This window comes from Pecten maximus, chromosome 12 (genome assembly GCF_902652985.1).
Source record: "Pecten maximus chromosome 12, xPecMax1.1, whole genome shotgun sequence".
Lineage (NCBI taxonomy): Eukaryota > Metazoa > Mollusca > Bivalvia > Pectinida > Pectinidae > Pecten > Pecten maximus.
In genome coordinates, this window is record NC_047026.1 from 9,973,351 (window position 1) to 9,998,497 (window position 25,147).

The 25,147-nt window shown below is 38.1% G+C and overlaps 1 protein-coding gene across 1 annotated transcript in view; it reads right to left on the reverse strand.

The window, feature by feature from the left end:
* LOC117339982 (neuropeptide F receptor-like) overlaps window positions 1-10,723 on the reverse strand; it is a 37,763-nt gene extending 27,040 nt beyond the window's left edge. The window contains exon 1 of the mRNA XM_033901710.1: window positions 10,499-10,723. The gene's annotated coding sequence lies outside the window, so the exon portion shown is untranslated. The remainder of the gene's footprint in view (window positions 1-10,498) is intronic.
* Between the last annotated feature and the right edge of the window lie 14,424 nt (window positions 10,724-25,147).

Here is a 25,147-nt window from a genome sequence, read left to right on the forward strand (position 1 = left end):
TACAAATAAAGACATGTCAGGACTGTGACTACAGATAAAGACATGTCAGGACTGTGACTACAGATAAAGACACATCAGGACCGTGGATACAAATAAAGACATGACAGAACTGTGACTACAAATAAAGACATGTCAGAACTGTGACTACAGATAACGACACAACAGGACCGTGGATACAAATAAAGACATGTCAGGACTGTGACTACAGATAAAGACATGTCAGGACTGTGACTACAGATAAAGACATGTCAGAACTGTGACTACAGATAAAGACACACCACGACCGTGGATACAAATAAAGACACACCAGAACTGTGACTACAGATAAAGACACATCAGGACCGTGGATACAAATAAAGACATGACAGAACTGTGACTACAGATAAAGACACATCAGGACCGTGGCTACAAATGAAGACATGTCAGGACTGTGACTACAGATAACGACACAACAGGACCGTGGATACAAATAAAGACATGTCAGGACTGTGACTACAGATAAAGACATGTCAGGACTGTGACTACAGATAACAACACACCAGGACCGTGGATACAAATAAAGACATGGCAGGACTGTGACTACAGATAAAGACATGTCAGGATTGTGACTACAGATAAAGACACATCAGGACCTTGGATACAAATAAAGACATGTCAGGACTGTGACTACAGATAAAGACATGTCAGAACTGTGACTACAGATAAAGACATGTCAGGACTGTGACTACAGATAAAGACACATCAGGACTGTGGCTACAAATAAAGACATGTCAGAACTGTGACTACAGATAAAGACACATCAGGACCAGGACTACAAATAAAGACACACCACGACCGTGGATACAAATAAAGACATGTCAGAACTGTGACTACAGATAAAGACACATCAGGACTGGCTACAAATAAAGACATGTCAAAACTGTGACTATAAATAAAGACACACCACGACCGTGGATACAGATAAAGACATGTCAGGACTGTGACTACAGATAAAGACACATCAGGACTGGCTACAAATAAAGACATGTCAAAACTGTGACTATAAATAAAGACACATCAGGACCGTGGATACAAATAAAGACATGTCAGGACTGTGACTACAGAAAAAGTCGCAAAAATGAATATACAAAAATATGTGAAGTATTCGTTATCGAAAGGGTTGTCCAACAATTATATCTTATATTAATGGACAATTGAATGTAATCAAAAAATGAATTTAAACGATTGAAAACAAAAAGCAGTATAATGTGGATCAAACTATTGAGCGGTCACCAATTCGAGGATATGCAAAGGTTCTCTTCTCGTACTGAGAATGAGCAACCGACTACGAAACTATTAGAGACTGCTCCTAGCTAGCTGTACGTTGATTACGTCGACAGCCACGAATAAAATCACACTGTGTTAGTGTAAAGTGGCTTGATGGAATGTCATGAGACCATGTCCAGGTCTCAAGTATCAGTGAAATGTGACAATGCCAAGTGACTGGTCTCATTATCCGAGGACAACGCCCTCATTTGGCGTTAGATGGCGTTATAATCTAAACCCATTAACAAACCATCGTACCTTCATTTTCCTTGAACCTTCACAAATCAAATAAATACCAACTTAGGATAGTTTTCATTTTATAAACCCCACAAATTGCTAAATCAGGCAAATATGCAGACATGTACCACAATGATTACACAATTTTTGTAGGGTATTTTGGACACAACCACTAATGTAAATTTAAGTCGAAAAATAATGAATGTTTTTGCATTGTTTCGGGTCGGTATTGCATTCTTGTTCAACAGCTATGGTCATCTGTGTGCGAGAGGCATGTGTATGGCGAGTTTGAATATGTTTTGGGAGAAAAACTTTCGTGTTTGCCTCCTTTTTATATCTTGGAAATGAATTTTGCAGGCTTGATACTTCTAACTCACGGAGGAAACATGGCCGTAGACACTCCACTAGACACCACACCAGGTCGCATTATACGTAAAACGGCCAAACCATGTTTAGAGTCATCCCACTACAAAATGATGGAGTAGCAACTACTTCGATACATCTCGACCAAGGAACAGATCCCAACATTTTTGTGACTTGGGCGAAGTCTCAACTAAAGGCCAAAGGTGATACAGAGGCAAGGAAGACATTAGGAAGAGAAAGTTTTCTTGAAAGAAATGAATAAATTTCAAACTCGACAGCAGGTACAATTCGTAAACCCTATTTACAAGGAAAAGCTGAGCACGTTGAAAACAAATGTGAAACCATGTGATTTACTCTGGTTTCTTTAATCTTCCCAAAGGAAAAGCATGTTCGCCAAATATACAGGGAAAATCAATGCTCGTTTACCAATATAATTTACAAGAACATTGTGTGTGTTCTAGACAAGTTTGCATGTCTAATGACGGATGCGACCTCTCATGTTACACCTTAAGTAGACTAAGGCTTGTACATACCATTTCAACTATATTCCCTTGGTAATGTCTTGATTCGGGAAATATGTCATTGGGATACAAAATAAAACGCACACTACGTCATAGGAACCATCGACAAGGAACTGTGATTGAAAACAATGTAACGCGCGAATGGGCCTGGTTTTATAGAATGACAAATGACCTGATGGATCGGTCTTCTGATGAAATATACGCGCGATTTAGTGTTTAATCTCCAAAGACTCGTCTCCATCAGACAGTAGAAAACGAGACATTGGGAAGAATGGAGTTGTTTATACAGAGAAGAAAATATACTGGCCAGAATCTAGTGGCCTTATTGGCAGTAGGTACCATTTTGTGCAGGGCACATATGTCAGGAAAATTCATTATATTGTTATGAGATGTCTTATGTTGTAAACGTGCCAGTTTATTTAATTTGGCATTTGCAATCTCCCCTAAACGGATAACAGCGAATTAAATCAGATATATTTAAGGGGTCTCGTTAAGTCGTCCCCTACAAACATCAGGCAATAGAATGCAGAAATCATTCCAGGCCATACAAGATGGACCTGGGACTAAAGGACATTTCATCTATGGAAGGACATTTGTTTATATTCTCTTCCACCTGACGCTATATCGGTCTACTGTAAACGTGGAAATTTACGCGAGGGGGAGATTTACGCTAGTTATACGGAGTCCTTTTGATCGCGAAAATTTTCCCCATGCGTATTATTTTGATATCAATTTGCATAATCTCGAACTACAAACGAAGGTGGATCGATAGCGAAAATTACCCCAACGCGAATAGTTTACATATCGAAATCGCGAAATTAACCCCCGCGAAAATAACCACGTTTACAGTATCTTGAAGGGAAATCATATGTTCGTCAGCAGTGGATGCTTTATGTATAAATATAATGATAGATTCTCAACTAAATAGCTCGCTATTCTACCATCCATCGCACGAGATCTCCAACATTCAAAACAAACGCATATCATTAGTGTGTTTAATTGCATCACAGACAAAATTGCCGTAAACTTTAACATTCTCCAAAAATTAACTTGGGTTTATTTTCCAAAAAGAAATTAAGACTTTAGCATCAACCCTTTGAAAACTAGATTACCAAACAAAATAGGGTCATAAAATATATTGTTACATAATTAATCTAACGCATCTGACACGGATGTTTAAAATCGATCCTCTCCGATTAGTACACAATAGCTAAGTTACAAGACTCGAAATTAGCAGTCCCACTTTCATCAAATGCGAGTTGATTTCTGCATATCTCTGCGAGTGCGTATCAATCCCAAGACACCGTTGATTAATCCGTATCGGATATGTTTATAATTGTTTCTAACGTTTTCACGTCAGAAACCAACATTTATATGTATATAAATGAATAGTGAATGAGTCACCAAAACGAAAGCGCATCCTTTACAAACAAGAGTTGAAGTGTATCCTGTCAAATTTATCAGATATGTCTTGAATGCTTTTGAGAGAAACGAACTTTTTGTTCAGGTCATCTATTCCCGTTTTTAAAATGGCAGATATAACAAAGATGCAAACCAATTTATCTATATCCTCGGATGATGAAAGAAAAGAAGAGCGACTGGAAAAGTGAAATCGACCAGTACAAATTGAAAACGATGTGCCCAAAACCATAAAACAGTCAGAAAATGGGAACGTCATGTCTATTTCTTTAAATTTCGTTTGTGTTTTAATTACGTCAAATATTATGGTAATCGAAATTGATTACAATGCAAATCTAGAACGATCGATTTTTACATTTGAAAATGGTTACTGAATAATGTAATTGTACAGAATAGAAGATTTTGTTTGTCGATGTAATGGTTCAGATTGTACTGGAGTGTATTTGTTTTGCTTTCCCTATCAACGTTAAAAAAGCTTGTAAGTTTTTATTTTCTACAAATGACTGTTGATAATATCTTATTAAAATATTGTGAAGTAAAACAAATTATATTTCGTTAAACACCACAATGGCTAAATGGGGAAAATGCAATTTCATTATTGTATAATTTCCTCACATATTGTTCCAATTTTAATCACATTTGTTGTAGAGCAAGCTATGAAAATCAATCGATGATTCACTATAAAACATTTTTATAGAATCAAAGGTTTAAACATGAAAAGCAAATTTTAAGTTAGGAGATGAGTATATATCGAAAAGGGATTATAATTTCAGAGCCTTGCATTGTGGCTTAGGCAAATTTGTAACATGTTTTTTTTAATTTCTTTTCAATAAGAACGCTGCATTTTCACCTGTCTGCTAACTGCATATGTACGGTGAGCGCATGCGTGATTCAGGAGGCTACGGTATGTTAGTGTTGCTTCCTTGGGATAGCAGGCAACTGGTGCTATTTTAATAGTGCTACCTCACAGAACTATCCATAGCAAAAGTTATCTTTTTAGATATATACCTTTTAAGTGTTGATGGACGGTTAAGAATATCATGATAAATATAACAATTATATAGCCAAAGGCTACAGGAAAGACATCACAAGTAACTTGAGTATACTGATAACCAGCTGTCACACTTCTAGAAGAATAAGAGTTCAGGAGGAGACGCAACTACAAGTTACATTTTAAATCATTGGTATGCTTTGGTTTGAGGACAGGACCAAAAGCCTTCCTCACAGGGGCGAACGATCAAATAAAGGCCAGAAGACAGAACCGAATGCCTTTATAAAAATGACAAATGACTGGACCAAAAGCCTTCTTCACAATGATCGTATAAAGGCTAGAGAACAGGACCCAAAACCTTCCGCACAGCGATCAAATAAAGGCCAGAAAACAAGACCTAAAGCCTTCCTCACAGCGATCAAATAAAGGCGAGAAAACAGGACCTAAAGCCTTCTTCACAGTGATCGTATAAAGGCTAGAGAACAGGACCCAACACCTTCCGCACAGCGATCAAATAAAGGCTAGAAAATAGGACCTAAAGCCTTCCTCAAAACTATCGAATGAAGGACAGAAAACAGGAACTACAGCCTTCCTCAAAACTATTAAATTAAGGCCAGAAAACCGGACCTAAAGCCTTCCTCAAAACTATCAAATTAAGGCTAGAAAACAGGACCTAAAGCCTTCCTCAAAACTATCAAATGAAGGTTAGAAAACAGGACCTAAAGCCTTCCTCAAAACTATCAAATTAAGGCTAGAAAACAGGACCTAAAGCCTTCCTCAAAACTATCAAATTAAGGCTAGAAAACAGGACCTAAAGCCTTCCTCAAAACTATCAAATGAAGGTTAGAAAACAGGACCTAAAGCCTTCCTCAAAACTATCAAATAAAGGCCAGAAAACAGGACCTAAAGCCTTCCTCACAGCGACCAAATAAAGGCCAGAAAGCAGGACCTAAAGCCTTCCTCACAGCGATCAATAAAGGCCAGAAAACAGGACCTAAAGCATTCCTCAAAACTATCGAATGAAGGACAGAAAACAGGACCTACAGCCTTCCTCAAAACTATCAAATTAAGGCCAGAAAACAGGACCTAAAGCCTTCCTCAAAACTATCGAATGAAGGCTAGAAAACAGGACCTACAGCCTTTCTCAAGACTATCAAATTAAGGCCAGAAAACAGGACCTAAAGCCTTCCTCAAAACTATCAAATTAAGGCTAGAAAACAGGACCTAAAGCCTTCCTCAAAACTATCGAATGAAGGCTAGAAAACAGGACCTACAGCCTTCCTCAAAACTATCAAATTAAGGCTAGAAAACAGGACCTAAAGCCTTCCTCAAAACTATCAAATAAAGCCAGAGAACAGGACCCAAAACCTTCCACACAGCGATCAAATAAAGGTCAGAAAACAGGACCTAAATCCTTCCTCACAGCGATCAAATAAAGGCCAGAAAGCAGGACCTAAAGCCTTCCTCAAAACTATCGAATGAAGGTTAGAAAACAGGACCTAAAGCCTTCCTCAAAACTATCAAATTAAGGCCAGAAAACAGGACTTAAAACCTTCACCTCACAACGGTCAAATGAAGGACAGAAAACAGGACCTAAAGCCTTCTTCACAGTGATCGTATAAAGGCTAGAGAACAGGACCCAAAACCTTCCGCACAGCGATCAAATAAAGGCTAGAAAACAGGACCTACAGCCTTCCTCAAAACTATTAAATTAAGGCCAGAAAACAGGACCTAAAGCCTTCCTCAAAACTATCAAATTAAGGCTAGAAAACAGGACCTAAAGCCTTCCTCAAAACTATCAAATGAAGGTTAGAAAACAGGACCTACAGCCTTCCTCAAAACTATCAAATTAAGGCTAGAAAATAGGACCTAAAGCCTTCCTCAAAACTATCAAATTAAGGCTAGAAAACAGGACCTAAAGCCTTCCTCAAAACTATCAAATGAAGGTTAGAAAACAGGACCTAAAGCCTTCCTCAAAACTATCAAATAAAGGCCAGAAAACAGGACCTAAAGCCTTCCTCACAGCGACCAAATAAAGGCCAGAAAGCAGGACCTAAAGCCTTCCTCACAGCGATCAATAAAGGCCAGAAAACAGGACCTAAAGCCTTCCTCAAAACTATCGAATGAAGGACAGAAAACAGGACCTACAGCCTTCCTCAAAACTATCAAATTAAGGCCAGAAAACAGGACCTAAAGCCTTCCTCAAAACTATCGAATGAAGGCTAGAAAACAGGACCTACAGCCTTCCTCAAAACTATCAAATTAAGGCCAGAAAACAGGACCTAAAGCCTTCCTCAAAACTATCAAATTAAGGCTAGAAAACAGGACCTACAGCCTTCCTCAAAACTATCAAATTAAGGCTAGAAAACAGGACCTAAAGCCTTCCTCAAAACTATCAAATAAAGCCAGAGAACAGGACCCAAAACCTTCCACACAGCGATCAAATAAAGGTCAGAAAACAGGACCTAAATCCTTCCTCACAGCGATCAAATAAAGGCCAGAAAGCAGGACCTAAAGCCTTCCTCAAAACTATCGAATGAAGGTTAGAAAACAGGACCTAAAGCCTTCCTCAAAACTATCAAATTAAGGCCAGAAAACAGGACTTAAAACCTTCACCTCACAACGGTCAAATGAAGGACAGAAAACAGGACCTAAAGCCTTCCTCAAAACTATCGAATGAAGGCCAGAAAACAGGACCCAAAGTCTTCCTCACAACGATCAAATGAAGGCAATGTAAAGATATTTCAAAGGAAAAAGTGTTTCAAGGATCGTTATGCAAATCTTTAATTCATTTGCATATTTGTTCTAGTTTGATCAATCTTGAGTTAGAATTAAGGATTCATTGTTTTTATTCCAAAGAAGAGAAAAGATAAAATTCCAAATGTGGTCATTCTTTCGAATCGCGCAATGATGGCAGCAAGTAAAATCCAGACGCCCTTCCTATGGGAGGAGCCAATAGATATTGAACTATAACACATGTTCAGCATTGTACAATTTTTGTGTCAAAATGATGTTTGTGTTTTTTATGATTTTATTTCGAAACCCCAGTTCTAGTTGATCATTTATGTTGCTAGCCCAGAATCAATCAAGAAAATGCGAATTGAATGAGTTCGTCTAGAAGCCATCAAGCAATACGAAATAACGTTTACTTTCAACTATCCCGTAAATCCACTGAAACAAGCTCATTACATCTCTATCGCTATATCGGCATCATCACTCGCCTGGTGAAGCCCCGTGCAAATAAATATCAGATGCAGTGAATTCGCGATAGCTTGATCAGCAAATGCATTTCGTGATGAATTGGAATTTTATTTCCCAGAAGATTTCGAAAACCCAAAGGATTTATCATTTTATACTTTTTCCCGGGCTTTGATTTCATCTTTTGATGACGCTTGTATTTTTGATGACCCTTAGTATCCAAACGACAAAAAACATTTTGATAAAATTCACGATGCCCAAATTCAAAATATTCAAGTTTGTTTTGTTTAGTATTATTTAACGTCCTATCAACAGCTAAGGTAATTTAAAGACAAAATCGCATGTGCGTGATGCATGCATTTTGTGAATACATTTGTTTTTGGGGGCTTTTGGATGTTTTTATTTGTCTGCATTTGATAGCGCGGACATAATGCCCAATTTACAGTGCTACCTCACTGAAGCATTCTGCCGACGACATCCAGCAGCTGGTAGCCAACATCTTGATGGAAATCATTTTATATTCGAATGCTCTAACTTTGAACTCCTGATAAATATTGAACGTTCAATTCATAACAATATGATTTAATATTTTTTCATGATCAAATATTTTTATTGATTACGTGCCCTTAACCATACGTTATGACGATTATTACAAAAAATTGGTTTGCTATAGTTACAGACGTGTAGGTGTTTTATTTGTTTATGGCTTTAATTGTCGATATGCTTTACACTATACGTACAACTAAATGTTCTTTTTAAGATACTAATAAGTAATTAGCATTAAACATTTCGACTTATTGTATGTAAAAATGATTAATCGATAAAACTGAAACAGGCCTAACATTCATATATGACAGTATCTTATAACAAACTTCTCCAAATACTTTAATATATTCGTATAAATCATCCCGCGCTAACTATAAGTGGGCTCTCTATATTTCATTTTTTTACAATATACAAAACCTGCACCAGTAATGGTTTACAAGCAAATCGTTTTTGCGTTCAGAAAGAACACAATTACTTCTTTACCTCATAATAGATATGTGTGTTCTGATCAGAATAAGATATACTGTTCATAAGACGTATTTGATTTTGCCATGGACATACTTTAACATCTATATAACCTTATGTCGGTACACTATGTATTACAATATTTTAACTACATGTACTAGTGTTACGAGTAAAGTATGCTGTAACCTTTCAGATGTCAATATTTGTCATTCACCGAATTAAAATGATGTGGGTTCAAGTATTTTCCGCATACGTATAACGTAATCAGGACAATGATATCTGACCTTAGCATGTCACGCGCAGCGGCTGAAGAGTTGGTACTGACAGGACAATTAAGTTTGGAATCACTGCAGCCACCTGGGATAGAGACTGACGTTATTGTAACAACGTCAATGAATGTGCCTATACAGTACTAGCTTCTGTTGTGAGGAGCAACCCATTTAACCGCAAACATGGTCTTAGCGCAACATTGATATTTCATATTGATACACCATGCCTAGATAACTAATATTGAATTAATAGTATCGTGCTATCAAGTTGAAAACGTTACTATTGATTTTGAAGCAACACAGTGTCATATAATGCTTTTAAAATGAGCTTGTTTCATTTGTTTTCAAAACAAAATACATGGTTTTACTATTAACAATTACTTAGCAACATTCTGTTATCTTATCTAAAAATGGGATTTTTTGGTGTATTATCACAATTACTTCCTGCGGGTTTCTTTTATTTACTAACTCTCATTATTTGAAAACCAGGATGTAAATGTTTATTTATCAATAAAGAAAAAAAAAAACATAATTATTTGCTTCCAATATCGCATGTGAGTTTCATCAAGTCTTGTTTTTCTTCTAAGAGTATTTGTCAATGAACGTGACGGGAAATGAACATCTTTTCCATTTAAAATGAAACTACAGTTATACTTATATAACTATAACTCCCAACATTCTGTTATCTTATGTAAAAATGGGATTTTTTGGTGTATTATCACAATTACTTCCTGCGGTTTTTTTTATTTACTAACTCTCATTATTTGAATACCAGGATGTAAATGTTTATTTATCAATAAAGAAAAAAAACATAATTATTTGCTTCCAATATCGCATGTGAGTTTCATCAAGTCTTGTTTTTCTTCTAAGAGTATTTGTCAATGAACGTGACGGGAAATGAACATCTTTTCCATTTAAAATGAAGCTACAGTTATACTTATATAACTATATAACATGTATATCTGAAATGGTGTTTGACATAACACATAACATAAAAAAAAAAAACTATCAGAGCAAAAATGTACATAAAAGATTTTATAGCATCCGACATCAAAATTGTTGGAAAATATTTATTTCTTTTTATATAGCAACCCTTGTTTATTGCGTCTTCTAAATGCTAAAATCAATGAAATATATATATTTTTTGAATCAGCCAAATAAATGGAAAAGAAATATTTACTTACGATTGTTGTATAGTGTTATCGGCGCTGTAAGTCTTACATAGCTCGAACAAGATCACGTACTGATGGCGCAGTTATCCTGTCCTCATACGTATCATACAGTGTCTTTGTATGTTCAAGTGAGTACTCTTCAATCGAGAGAGCAATCTGAAAGGTCTTTCTATTAATCCCATCAAATTAAGTCAGATTCCTGCGCTGTGGAAGAGACGACTGCTCTGGTTCCATCTGAAACGCACACAAAAGCGCGGGTTTATCTATGAGGAAGACACTTGCGACAAAACTCAATGACCGCTCTACTCCACGTATCGATCGGCGCCATTTATATCCAGGCAGTCACGTGGGCCTTTATTATAGTCAACACAATGTTAGAAATAGCAAACCAGAGCTGTACAGTCTGAGCGACAGGTTACGTATGTTCTCGTGTGACAGAAGCTAGGCGCGATAAAACCATTTAATGTCATATTTTAAAGAAAGGTTCATCATATTAAAGTACAAGTCTTTCTGTTCATTATTCAAGAAAAAAAATCACAATTCCAGAATACAAGTACTTTTCCCAAAAATGTCCATGTATCCGTACTCTAGCCCCTCGGCTTTAATGATCTATCGTCACTGTATTTTGTTAAGAAAGTTAGTAATATCTTGATTGAAATAGTGAAATTCTGGTCAAAATAGTATAATAATCCTAGACGTTTGAACAACTGCTAGCACCAATTTAGCGTATTCAAAACTCATCAGTTCTGTGTTATCACAGTGAGCCGATCACGAACATACCACAGTTTCCCCAAATACACGCATACATCTCATATACACGGGAAGTCGTCTTTGTTAAAAAAATACTTAACCAAACAAAACCAAAAATATATGCATCGAAAGTCAAACTTAATCTCACACCAGGAAATGGAATATTTCCAGTGACCAAAAACTTTCCCAGTGTTTCCATTACAACGCATCTCTTAACACGTGTTTGTCGGTATTTAGTAATGATATTTGTATAACGATATTTAAAAAAGTCGTTGTATCTCCCATGCGCGTCATCTGATAACACCTTATATGGAATAATTGACTTGCAATTTGTCTGATGAAGGGGAGTTGATGGCGTTGGGAAGTATTATGAATACATTTTCTAACATGCAGCGATGTACCGAGAAATTTTGTTTTCTTAAAGTAAATGCCATTTTAATGTTGCTGTATCAGAATGTGTCTACTTCTGTAATTTTGACGTGCTTTTGATCGACTTTGTCTCATCCTATATAACCAGACAATACTTAAGTACATTGTGAACCCCTTTTAAGCGTCTAAATGACGGTCTCTGACGAAGATTTCATATTGCAGCCAGATTCGTGACTTCGTCTGTTCGTCACACCAGTCATGCCGATAAGACCGCTGTCCCATATCCGGTCCTAATGACTAGCGAAGGAAGCGAATTGCCGGATTCTATATGTTGTATTGACGGCTGCCATGGTGAAGTTATGCCATAAATAAACTAATAGAATTACCGATCGCAATCAAGTTTTTTTTCACTGATCTTGGAAATAATGGGAAGGTGTGAAGATTCTAAGAGGCTCGGAAATAGAGTTTGCTTTTCCTAATGACAACATAACAAGTCAGCCAGATGATCAACATATTATTGTTTTCAGTACATAACAAGCTAACTCGAGGATCAGCTTATTATTGTTACTCAGTATCTAACAAGGTGACCCAAGGATCAACTTATTATTGTTACTCAGAATATAACAAGGTGACCCGAGGATCAACTTATCATTATTACTCAGTATATAACAAGGTGACCCAAGGATCAACTTATTATTGTTACTCAGTATATAACAAGCTAACTCGAGGGTCAACTTATCAATCTTACTCAGTATATAACAAGCTAACTCGAGGGTCAACTTATCAATCTTACTCAGTATATAACAAGTCGACCCAAGGATCAACTTATTATTGTTACTCAGTATATAACAAGGTGACTCGAGGATTAACTTATCAATCTTACTCAGTATGTGTGTGGCCTTCCACTTCTGCTGGTGATTGTTGCAGAAGTAACAAAATAATACTCCCCGATATTGATATCAAATAGTATGAAATTGTTATTGTATTTATTACACTTGACTACATCTGCTGATAACTACAACGTAGTAAACTATCAATAGTATTTTTACCAGGTCACATTTTAAACTCGGTTCTTAGTTAAACATGTAATTTCTAACAATTCTTACAATAAATACAATTGTGAGAAATAAAATGCTGAAAACGTTAAGAGAAAAAAATGAAGTACTGTTCAGGATATTTATATTGGTTGTAGATCGTAGACTGTTCATGCTACCCATATTGCATGATCGCGAGAGTCAACTTGATTGATATTTAAAACAGAAAACATTTTCACTTCAGGCACATCTGGATACCATTTAATGCATTAAGTACATGAACAACCCATAATCAGGAATCATTCAGATAGCCTCCGTAAATTAATTTTACATTGTATTCAATTATCATAAAATGCAAACATATTAAAATTACATTCTGCAAAATTGCGGGCATGGATATTGCATTCTATCTTCAATTACTTAGTAGGTTCAGAAACGTTTTCGTCACGATCGCATCAAACTGTCACCGATATATTGATGGAGGTTTATACCTTCCCTTCGTGTAGTGATATTTTATTATTTCAAGTTAAATAGTATTTACTTGTATTTGTTTAATGTATATTATGAGGGCTGATTGATATGTTGCCAGCCTCATATTGAAGTATTTTACTTTTGCCGGACATATTACTTTTGAACAGAATCCCCTTCAGTATTTATACGCTTTTGCCATTGGTGTTTAAGAGCTCCAATGCCACTTTGAAAGAACTCATTTTCATGGCTGTTCAGAAAGTCATCCACTGCATGCATGACATCATCATCAGACTGAAAGTGGTGCCTGAAATTGCCTTGTTCAATTTTGGAAATAGATGAAATTTTGATGGAGCGAGATCAGGTGAATAAGGCGGATGCTCATTCAATTTCAAGCCACAATCGTGAATTGCAGCCATGGCAATGACAGACTTGTGAACAGGAGCATTGTCCTGATTGAAAAACATATCTTTAGTGAGCTTTCCGCGCCGCTTATGTTTGATATTTTCCCGTAACTGCCTCAGAAGTGAAGCATAGTATGTGCCATTGCTCATTTGTCCCCTTTGGAGATAATCTATCAGTGAATAGCATCTGCATCCAAGAAAACCGAGGTCATTATCTTCCCAGCTGATGGAACAGTCTTTGCATTGTCTTGTGTACTTTAGAGTGCTACCACGTCGATATAAACCAAAAAAATGAGACCAGTCCTTGGGTACACGGCCCTATATAGTCAGATAATAGTAGAACTTAAAAAGAACATCCTTGAATATATCCTTCAATACGACACAACATATCAACCAGCTCTCGTAAATAACTACTTTATTTTCATTTTACTTAACTAGATTACGACTAAGAAAGGAATATGTTTCATAATTATTATTACATTCTTAACAGCCCATCAACATTGAACGTGTTATTAAGGCCAGTAAATAGTCAGTAAAAATGGTTAATTAACCCAATCCTTTTTATAACTGAAGAGTGTATTGATGGATTATCTTTAATTGAAGTGTGTATTGATTAATTATCTTTAATTGAAGTACGTATTTCACTTGAAGTGTTTTTACGACGATTACAAAGTGATAGCTTATTTGCTGTACGTGGACACTCAAAAACACAGATGGTGTTGATACAAAGGCCTCAAGTATCATACCCCTGGATACGATATCTAATATATCTGACTTTCTGAAGTATTCATAGACAATGAAACCATAGTCCTACATTGATCTAATAAAGGTTCTGTGGAACGTTAATGATTATTATGGGGAATAAACGATGATTTTCTGTCAATTGTTATGCCCAAATATTTAGTTTACTCAACTCCAGGTATAGGGGTAGCATTGTGTACTTTCATATAAATTACAAAAATGGACAGACATTGTGTTAGAGAACTTGAATCTGTTTTTGCTTTTAACTTTACAATTTTTGCAGAACAGACATGGTGTAGTTTTTATCTGCAAGCAACTTGTGGTTGATTTTATTAATATATCTGGTTATAGCTGGCTACCCACTATCAGTCCAAATTATAGTTTGTTTTTGTTTTGTTTTTGTTTTGTTGTTTTTTGCGTTTTTTTCTTTCTCAAAATTTTGTGTATGTCTGTCTGGTATCGATAAACCAATCAACAACAGGTCAGTACACAACAGGTTGATGAAATTTCTGAATAAATCAGACTATTGACCATATGCTGTCTGGTCATCATTTCGTGGAGAGAATAGCTTTCAACCAAGTCCAGTTAGAATGGGCAAAACACAGTATGTCCTTGCTACGGCTCCAACCGGTAACCTCTCGATCTCTTGAGTTGACATCCTACCACTAGATTAAAGGGAAAATCCCACTAGGTGTCAAACCTAAGCTAATCTTGGAAAGTGACTTTCAGCACGGTCTAATCAATGTCTGGTTTTTGTGAGTGAAAGTGTTTTAAACGAGTAATAATTGATAATGATAAATTGATTAATTGGGGTTATCAAGGTGTTATCGGGAAAGAAAACGTTTCTGTATCGCTCATTTTATTATTTTCGTTTCACTTTCCATTTAGCGCATGGACCCCACCACCGGTGCTTTGATATTGTTTTATGCCCGTACACGTTGCTGAATACCATGGTTATTTGAAACACTTCCACATTGTTTCGCCAGTCGGACCATTAAAAGTCTGATATTACAGTTTTGAAATCTGATAGCAATGTAATGTGCATTTGTAATCTGATGTTGGGAATACCAACATTTAACACATTTCGTTTCAAATCATAGCTTGAGTTAATTGGCTATCGAATTTACGAATAATGTTTGTTAATGTGGACACCGGGGGCCCTAAGGCTGTGGACACCGGGCCTCTGGGACGTTTGACACAGGGGTCTAAGACTGTGGTTATCTGGGGATCTAAGGCTCTGGAAACCGAGGGCTCTAAGGCTGTGGACACAAAGGTATTTTAGGCTGTGGACACCAGGTGCCCTAAGGCTGTGGATACCGGGGTCTCTTAGGCTGTGGACACCGGGGGTCTAAGACTGGATACCTGAGGATCTAAGGCTGTGCACACCGAGGGCTCTAAGGCTGTGGACACCCAGGGATCTAAGGTTGCGAACGACGGGGGCTCTAAGGCTGTGAACACCGGGGGCTCGAAGGTTTTCGGCACCGTGGGTTCTACGGATGTGGACACTGAGTGCTCTTAGGTTGTTGACATCGGGTGCTCTTAGGCTTTGGATACTGGGGGCTCTACGGCTGTGGACACCGGGTTTCTAAGGCCGTGGACACTGTAAGCTCTAAAAAGATTTGCAATGGAATAAAGTAAAACAAAAATATATTGTGTAGGCCAGTAATCGACAAACAAGCATAAACAGTTTACATAACAAATGTGTGACAGGGATGCTTTATATGTCGTGACAGTAAATTTTTTTTCAGATCTTGTTTCAATCTATTTCTATTGTACAGGGATATTAAATGTGTTGAGCTTCATAATTAAATTCTTTAAATTCATGTAAAAGTCAATAATCAAATTCATTCTTTCCAGTAAACCGATTTCCACATATCTGCATCAGTCTAGACCAATTTTGAAGGCTAAAACATCGAATGTTAATATTTTCGCGTAACTCTTGGCTAATATTTAATTAATTCGATTGAACAATGTTCGATAATCCTCTCTTTATTTATATTATTGTCCTGTTTTTTACGAGAAAGTTAACTCTGGGCCACCTCATTAAAATCACTTCCTGCGAAAAGGTTGGTAAATCTAATTTGAGTTTTTGATTCAGAGAGATGAATAAAACCAAATAGATTAATAATTGAATAAGTAAAAAGATTTCCATTTCATTAAATATGATCAGTCTGAAATAAATTTTAGTAAATGCCATGTCCCGCGACGCTTAAAGCTTTAATAACTGAAATTCAATTATAATACAATTTATTTTAACTTCTCCAGGCATTTGGAATTCGCAATATCATTATCAGCAGAACACTGAATTGAGCGGAAAATGGATAAAACATATTCATGATGAAGACTTTTCAGACATGGCCGCCGTGAAGGATTCGTTGTGCAGACGACAGATTAGATTGTGGATTTTCTCAAAAAGTGTGATGGCTATTTTTGTCTCGTTTTGAATCCAATACATCTAGAATTTTACAAAATCTGTACGACCATCCTTTTTGTATTGTGATTATACCATTATTATGATTATACGTATACCAATCTATTTATAATATATCAGGGAATGAGAAAACGGGTACGTTTTGACAATACTGTTTACTTCCAGATCAAAAGTGAAACAGAGGGTCTCAACCCCTCTGGTGAACCTTTTTCCTGCTCATGGACATCAGAAGGCGTTTTTCTGTTCCGTTTCATACTTCAAAGTTCTGTCCGATAGGAAGTTTGATATAAAATTTGGCATATTACCTATGTCGTACAGATATTCTATACTACTTTCACGGTATCTCTTCGATCTTAATATGTCGTAACAGAAGTATCAGCATATCACCAGAACCTGAACGACCCGATACCGCAAGTCCGTTAGAACTCCCACTTAGTTTGATCAATCGTGTGTAATCTATATATAGATTCATTTTGCCACTGTGATAGTAAAGACTCGGTTATAGATGGTTTAAGATCGGTAAATGAAGTTTAAAATCGGTTGGTAGGCAAGGTATGTCTACTATTGTGACATAGTCTGTCTTTTTCCTTACCAGGTAAGTAATTGTCCTTTTAAACCAAAGTTCTTCATGGGCACTTTTTTTCTTCTTCACTTTTCCTTTGTCATTTTTACTCCCTCGCTGTGTCCTTTTTATCATGTATCCATCAGGAAGGTTATTCATCCGATCACGGAGCAGTGGCATACCAAAAACTAGAAATAAAACTACAACTTGACGCTCAGCAATGCATGTGATACGAAAGAAAAAACACAATTTCTACATTCCAGCTTGTATAGTTATCCAGTAGAAATGACATACAGGTGTTTTTTCGACACTTTGGTTTGGTTTGTTTTTGTTTAGCGTCCTATTAACAGCCAGGGTCATTTAAGGACGTGACAGGTTTTGGGGTGGAGGAAAGCCGGAGTACCCGGTGAAAAACCACCGGCCTACGGTCAGTACCTGGCAACTGCCCCACGTAGGTTTCGAACTCGCAACCCAGAGGTGGAGGGCTAGTGTTAAAGCGTCGACACATATTTCAGTGCAAGAAACTGTGTGAAGTATAGTCCTTACGAATTGTACGTGCAGCCCCGTTATTTATGATAATATCATCTCACTCCCTACACATGTCTCCCTTTACACTACCTCACTTCTGCCCTTTAAATTAGCATTTGTCATGTAAGGAAGTCTTTGAGTCCTGTTTCTATTAGAATGATAGTAATATTTCAAATAAATTCCCGTGAAAAATTCCAAACTATAAACGGTCCATCATCAAATATAGGACCATATGTTCTAAAGTATCATCCGAGCCGTTGCTAGCAGCTTTGAGACGGATGATCTGAACTCCATTGTGAAACTCAGAAGAGAAAACATCCTTCCAGTAGTCATAGCATGGATAATCATGTTATCATTATATAATGACGTTTGATTACTAATGATTAAGCATATTGGCTGAGGCATAAAGTGTGCATTCCTGCTAAATCTATAATTAATAAACGAAAGTGGTGTAATGAGTATAGTGTACACAGTTCCTGATCAGTATGATTTCCTCCCGATATGGTTGTAACACTCATGAAATGTTTCGCCATTTGGAATGAACGTAATATCCTATCCTAGCCGCTAACACATCAATAGGGTTCCACTTTAGAATCGCGTCAGCATCACTTGCACTGTCATCATCAACACTACTGCTGATGCTATGAATACAATCCGCATCATATAATATTTTGTTGTGATTACAGCAGCATTGAACGTCACAACTCAATGAATGTCAAGTTGTCCGATCTAAGATTACCGTCTGCCAATAACAATTATCAAACTAAAGCTGGTTATCGTCACAAGTCACGTTCTCAGGGAAACCCATTTCCCCAAAACACCACTGTAGGTTTTGGTTGTGCGCCCTCCTAGCATCCCTGATGAAAAGTATCAAGGCGAGAGCCGTCGTGACAAGGTCCATCCTGACGAATCACAATTTCAAATTGTTTATCATCCTTGATCCTGATGAAAATTTGAAGATGTAAAGGATATAAGGTTCACATAATCATTCATTCTATTGGTGAGCTGGATAGGTGTCAAAAGCGGAATTCATCGGCCACTCCTTGTTATTTCATTGTTTAAAGTTTGGTTTGTTTGGGTTGTTTTGTTTAACGTCCTATTAACAGCCAGGGTCATTTAAGGACGTGCCAGGTTTTGGAGGTGGGAGGAAAGCCGGAGTACCCTGAGAAAAAACCACTGGCCCACGGTCAGTACCTGGCAACTGCCCCACGTAGGCTTCGAACTCGCAACCCAGAGGTGGAGGGCTAGTGACAAAGTGTCGGGAGACCTTAACCACTCGGCTATCGCGGCCCCTTTGTTTAAAGTACTTTACGAATTTGCACGGTAATGATTTCAGAAAGAGCTTCCTCATCCATCCTAGGAATAGTTTTTACTATATCTAAGCCCCCTTACTCTACTATCTCTTTGTTTCCTTTTTTAGCTATTTTCCCGAATCACTGAATTTTATCTGTATATGCTGTTTTTCATAATGCAAAATGTGTACAGATTTATTTGCTTTAAAACGTCTATGAGTATTTTTCGAGTAAATCCTGCTTTAATCTTAGAAATCCTTTTTCAATTCATCCAGATAATGTAGAGGCAGATGATATTTTTTTTTCCGATTTTATCGATGAGTTCAGGAGCGTCACGCCTACGCCTCTATCCATTTTTTTCCAATTTTCAGTTTCCGTTTCGATATCGGAGTTACCTGTTTCCGTACCATCATCGACTGGTCGGAAATTTTAAGGGTATCTTTCAATTAAGAAGAATAACTGTCAATTTAGAGTTGATATCGGTAGACCTAGCGGTGATAATTTTGTTAACATTATCTACCTGTTTCTTCATTTGAGTATTCTACAATCGTGTGGCCCTAGAGAAGAAATCTCCCGCATCAAGCAGTTTGTAATTCTGATATAATTTATTGTTTTATTTTATTGTTTATTCATTTATTGACAGCAAGACAGTATCATTTATGATTAGTGAAAGGAGTTCGGGTGTTTTTCTGACCAAGTCTATCCTGCATGGTCAATAAGTAATTTTCCTAAAGAGCTACTGTATCTGGACGGCATAAACAACCACCGGGAGCCCACAAATCTACTAATGTACGCTGGACCAGAACGAAGCCACCGCTGTACTCTGGACCAGAACGAAGCCACCGCTGTACTCTGGACCAGAACGAAGCCACCGCTGTACTCTGGACCAGAACGAAGCCACCGCTGTACACTGGACCAGAACGAAGCCACCGCTGTACTCTGGACCAGAACGAAGCCACCGCTGTACTCTGGACCAGAACGAAGCCACCGCTGTACACTGGACCAGAACGAAGCCACCGCTGTACACTGGACCAGAACGAAGCCACCGCTGTACTCTGGACCAGAACGAAGCCACCGCTGTACACTTTACCTGAACAAAGCCACCACTGTACACTGGACCAGAACGAAGCAACCACTCCACAATGGACCAGAACGAAGCCACCACTGTACACTAGACCAGAACGAAGCCACCACTGTACACTGGACCAGAACAAAGCCATCACTCCACACTGGACCAATGACAATGACAATTTGTTTATTCTCGTAAACAGTACAGTGTAGAGAATAATAATACAGACAAATGGATAATAATAAAACATGGTAAAACAGGATGGACATCAGGATTGTGAATTAATTATAATTATATCAATAATAAATTTAGCCAATGAAATAAGTTCATTTTTAGTTACGTAATTGAATAATGTATGAAATTTAAATGTATTTGGTCTTTCGTAATAATATCTAGACATATATTTCCGTCTGCTATTGATTATAAATTGCTGATCACAGTTAAATAAATAATGGAATTGGTCGCCTATTTCTCTTAAATTACATAAAGTACATATTCTATGTTCCCGTGGTATATTAGTCCATATACCACTTTCAATTGGAATTTTTGTATTACCTACTCTAAATTTACAGTACGCTTTGGCTAATTTGGGAGGGAGTTCTAATAAATAATTCTCTAAACAAAGTTCGGTCTTGTAAATTCTATAATTGATACCTTTCGTGGAAGTAAAAATTTCATTTCTCCAGTTTGCTAAAAAAATTGCCTTAAGTTTATAAAATATTGTACTCTTCAGCCAATTTATACTTGAAAACTCTTGGCTGTTAAATATATCTAATAATCTACATTCTACAAATATATTTTTCACATGTCTCAACCAAGACGAGTTATAATATGACATAATCGTTAAGAGTTTGTTGCTCAACTTATTCTGATTATTTTTTGTCAATTTAGCCCAAAATCCAATCATTCTGACTTTAACATTAATATCAAGTGGGAACCGACCAAGTTCATCATATGCCATAAAATTTGGCGTAGATGTTTTAACATTAAGAATATGTTTACAAAATTTTAGGTGCAAACGTTCAATAAGTTTATAGTTACAGAAACCCCAAACTTCACATCCATATAAAACAATTGGTTTGATAGCTTTATCAAATATATCAAGTTGACAATCTATAGACAAATTATGATCTCTACATTTAGCAATAGCACCATACATTGCTTTAATCCCCTTTTTTAAAGCTGCTTGATATTGAATTGTGTCAAACCAGTTTGGGTAAAATAAACCCCAAGATACTTAAATTCTTTGGTTATTTCTAGATTATATTCACCGTATATAAAATTCAGATCGTTAGGAATTCTTTTCCTTCCAAAAATCATTACTTTGGTTTTACTGGTATTAACTTTAAGATGCCAAAGTTTAGAATATTTCAAAAATATATTTAGCTGCTTTTGCAAGTCATCAGCATTTTCTGATAGTAAAATAGTGTCATCAGCATATAACAATACATACAATTTCAAATATATATTCAATTCTTGTTCTAATTTGTCACTTATATAAGACAAACCTTTACAATCATGTGACTTAATAAAATCTTCTAAATCGTTAAGAAATAGTGAAAATAAAAACGGGGATAGGTTATCGCCTTGCCGGACACCGGATGTACACAAAAATACATTTGAGAATACACCATCTTTACTTATTTTGGCCTTGATACCATTGTACGTATTTTTAATAATCCGAAAGCATTTACCATCTATATTATTTATCAAAAGTTTATTCCAAAGACCAATTCGCCATACACTATCAAATGCCTTTTCAAAATCTATAAAGGCACAAAATAATTGCTTTTTAAAATGTTTAGATAACTCAATTAATGTATAGAGCGTGAAAATATGGTCAGTTGTGGAGTGGTTTCTTCGAAACCCTGCCTGATTTTCGAGAATGAGTTCAACATTATCAGCATATTTATTTAAACGTTCGTTAATTATAGCTATAAACAATTTACCCAGGCAACTAATCAAAGTAATAGGTCGGTAATTATGGGGATCATACACACTACCATTATTTTTAAAAACAGGGATAATATTTCCCATAAGCCAGGATTCCGGCACATGACCAGTATTCAAAATATAATTGAATAATTCTACATATAATGGCATCAATAAATCAATAGTTGATTTGATATACTCGTTACATAGCATATCGTCACCAACAGCCTTATTATTTTTAAGCATTTTGACACAATTCATTATTTCATTCGGTAGTATTGGTTCATTGATAAAACCATTACCTTCAAGTGTAGAGAGCTCAGTGAGCTCATTGATAGTCAACACGTGATTATCTTCACCTTCAAAATTTTTGTTAAAACATGTCTTAAAAAATTTGAAAATATCCTCAATATCAGCTTTACAACTACTTTTTTTGGAGCAGCCATTATTAATTATTTTCCAGTACTCCTTAGGATTTCTTGATCTCAGTGATCGGAGTTTATTTTTAATATATACCTTATGATTATTTACACATCGATTTATTGTCTTTTTATATGACTTTTCTTTTACATACATTTCCTCTCTGAGGTAATCATTACCAAACTTTTTATACAATCGCTTTGCTTTTCTGTAGTTTTGTCTAGCAGACTGACACTCTCTATTAAACCACGGTTTTTTAAATTTAAATGCATGTTTATTTACAGAGTTTGGTTTAGTGTATATAGTTCCAAATGCATGTTTGGCACCATCTATAAAAAGACCAGAACGAAGCCACCGCTCCACACTGGACCAGAACGAAGCCACCGCTCCACACTGGACCAGAACGAAGCCACCGCTGTACACTGGACCAGAACAAAGCCATCACTGTACACTGGACCAGAACGAAGCCACCACTCCACACTGGACCAGAACGAAGCCACCACTCCGAACGGAACCAGAACGAAGCCACCGCTGTACACTGGACCAGAACGAAGCCATCACTCCTCACTGGACCAGAACAAAGCCATCACTTAACACTGGACCAGAACAAAGCCATCACTGTACACTGGACCAGAACGAAGACACCACTCCACACTAGACCAGAACGAAGCCACCACTCCACACTGGACCAGAACGAAGCCACAACTCCACACTGGACCAGAACGAAGCCACCACTCCACACTGGACCAGAAAGAAGCCACCGCTGTAATCTGGACCAGAACAAAGCCATCACTCCACACTGGACCAGAACAAAGCCACCACTGCACACTGGACCAGAACAAAGCCATCACTGTACACTGGACCAGAACAAAGCCATCACTCCACACTGGACCAGAACAAAGCCATCACTGTACACTGGACCAGAACAAAGCCATCACTCCACACTGGACCAGAACAAAGCCATCACTCCACACTGGACCAGAACAAAGCCATCACTCCACACTGGACCAGAACAAAGCCATCACTCACACTGGACCAGAACAAAGCCATCACTCCACACTGGACCAGAACAAAGCCATCACTTCACACTGGACTAGAACAAAGCCACCATTCCACACTGGACCAGAACAAAAGCCATCACTGTACACTGGACGAGAACAAAGCCACCACTGCACACTGGACCAGAACAAAGCCATCACTGTACACTGGACCAGAACAAAGCCATCACTCCACACTGGACCAGAACAAAGCCATCACTCCACACTGGACCAGAACGAAGCCACCACTCCACACTGGACCAGAACGAAGCCACCACTGTACACTGGACCAGAACGAAGCCACCACTGTACACTGGACCAGAACGAAGCCGGAACTCCTCACTGGACCAGAATGAAGCCACCAATCCACACTGGACCAGAACGAAGCCACAACTCCACACTGGACCAGAACAAAGCCACCACTGTACACTAGACCAGAACAAAGCCATCACTGTACTCTGGACCAGAACGAAGCCAACACTCCACACTGGACCAGAACGAAGCCACCGCTGTACACTGGACCAGAACGAAGCCATCACTCCTCACTGGGCCAGAACAAAGCCATCACTGTACACTGGACCAGAACAAAGCCATCACTGTACACTGGACCAGAACGAAGACACCACTCCACACTGGACCAGAACGAAGCCACCACTCCTCACTGGACCAGAACGAAGCCACCACTCCACACTGGACCAGAACGAAGCCACCACTCCACACTGGACCAGAAAGAAGCCACCGCTGCAATCTGGACTAGAACGAAGCCACCACTGTACTCTGGACCAGAACGAAGCCACCACTCCACACTGGACCAGAACGAAGCCACTACTGTACTCTGAACCAGAACGAAGCCACCACTCCACACTGGACCAGAACGAAGCCACCGTTGTACACTGGACCAGAACGAAGCCACCACTGTACACTGGACCAGAACGAAGCCGCAACTCCTCACTGGACCAGAATGAAGCCACCAATCCACACTGGACCAGAACGAAGCCACAACTCCACACTGGACCAGAACAAAGCCATCACTGTACTCTGGACCTGAACGAAGCCACCACTCCAACTATGACCGAACGAAGCCACCCTGACCTGACAAACAACACACCTTACTGGACACATGACACCTTACCTGAAAGGCCAATCACTTACACGGACCAAACGAAGCCACCATCCTCTTGACCAGAACAGATCCTAAACCACGTTACACTGACAGAAAAACATCAGTAGTATACTGACCAACGAAGCCACCACTCCACACTGGACCAGAACAAAGCCATCACTCAACACTGGACCAGAACGAAGCCACCACTGTACACTGGACCAGAACGAAGCCGCAACTCCTCACTGGACCAGAACGAAGCCACCAATCAACACTGGACCAGAACGAAGCCACCACTCCACACTGGACCAGAACAAAGCCACCACTTCACACTAGACCAGAACAAAGCCATCACTGTACTCTGGACCTGAACAAAGCCACCACTCCACACTGGACCAGAACGAAGCCACCGTTGTACACTGGACCAGAACGAAGCCACCACTCCACACTGGACCAGAACGAAGCCAATACTGCACACTGGACCAGAACGAAGCCATCACTCCTCACTGGACCAGAACAGAG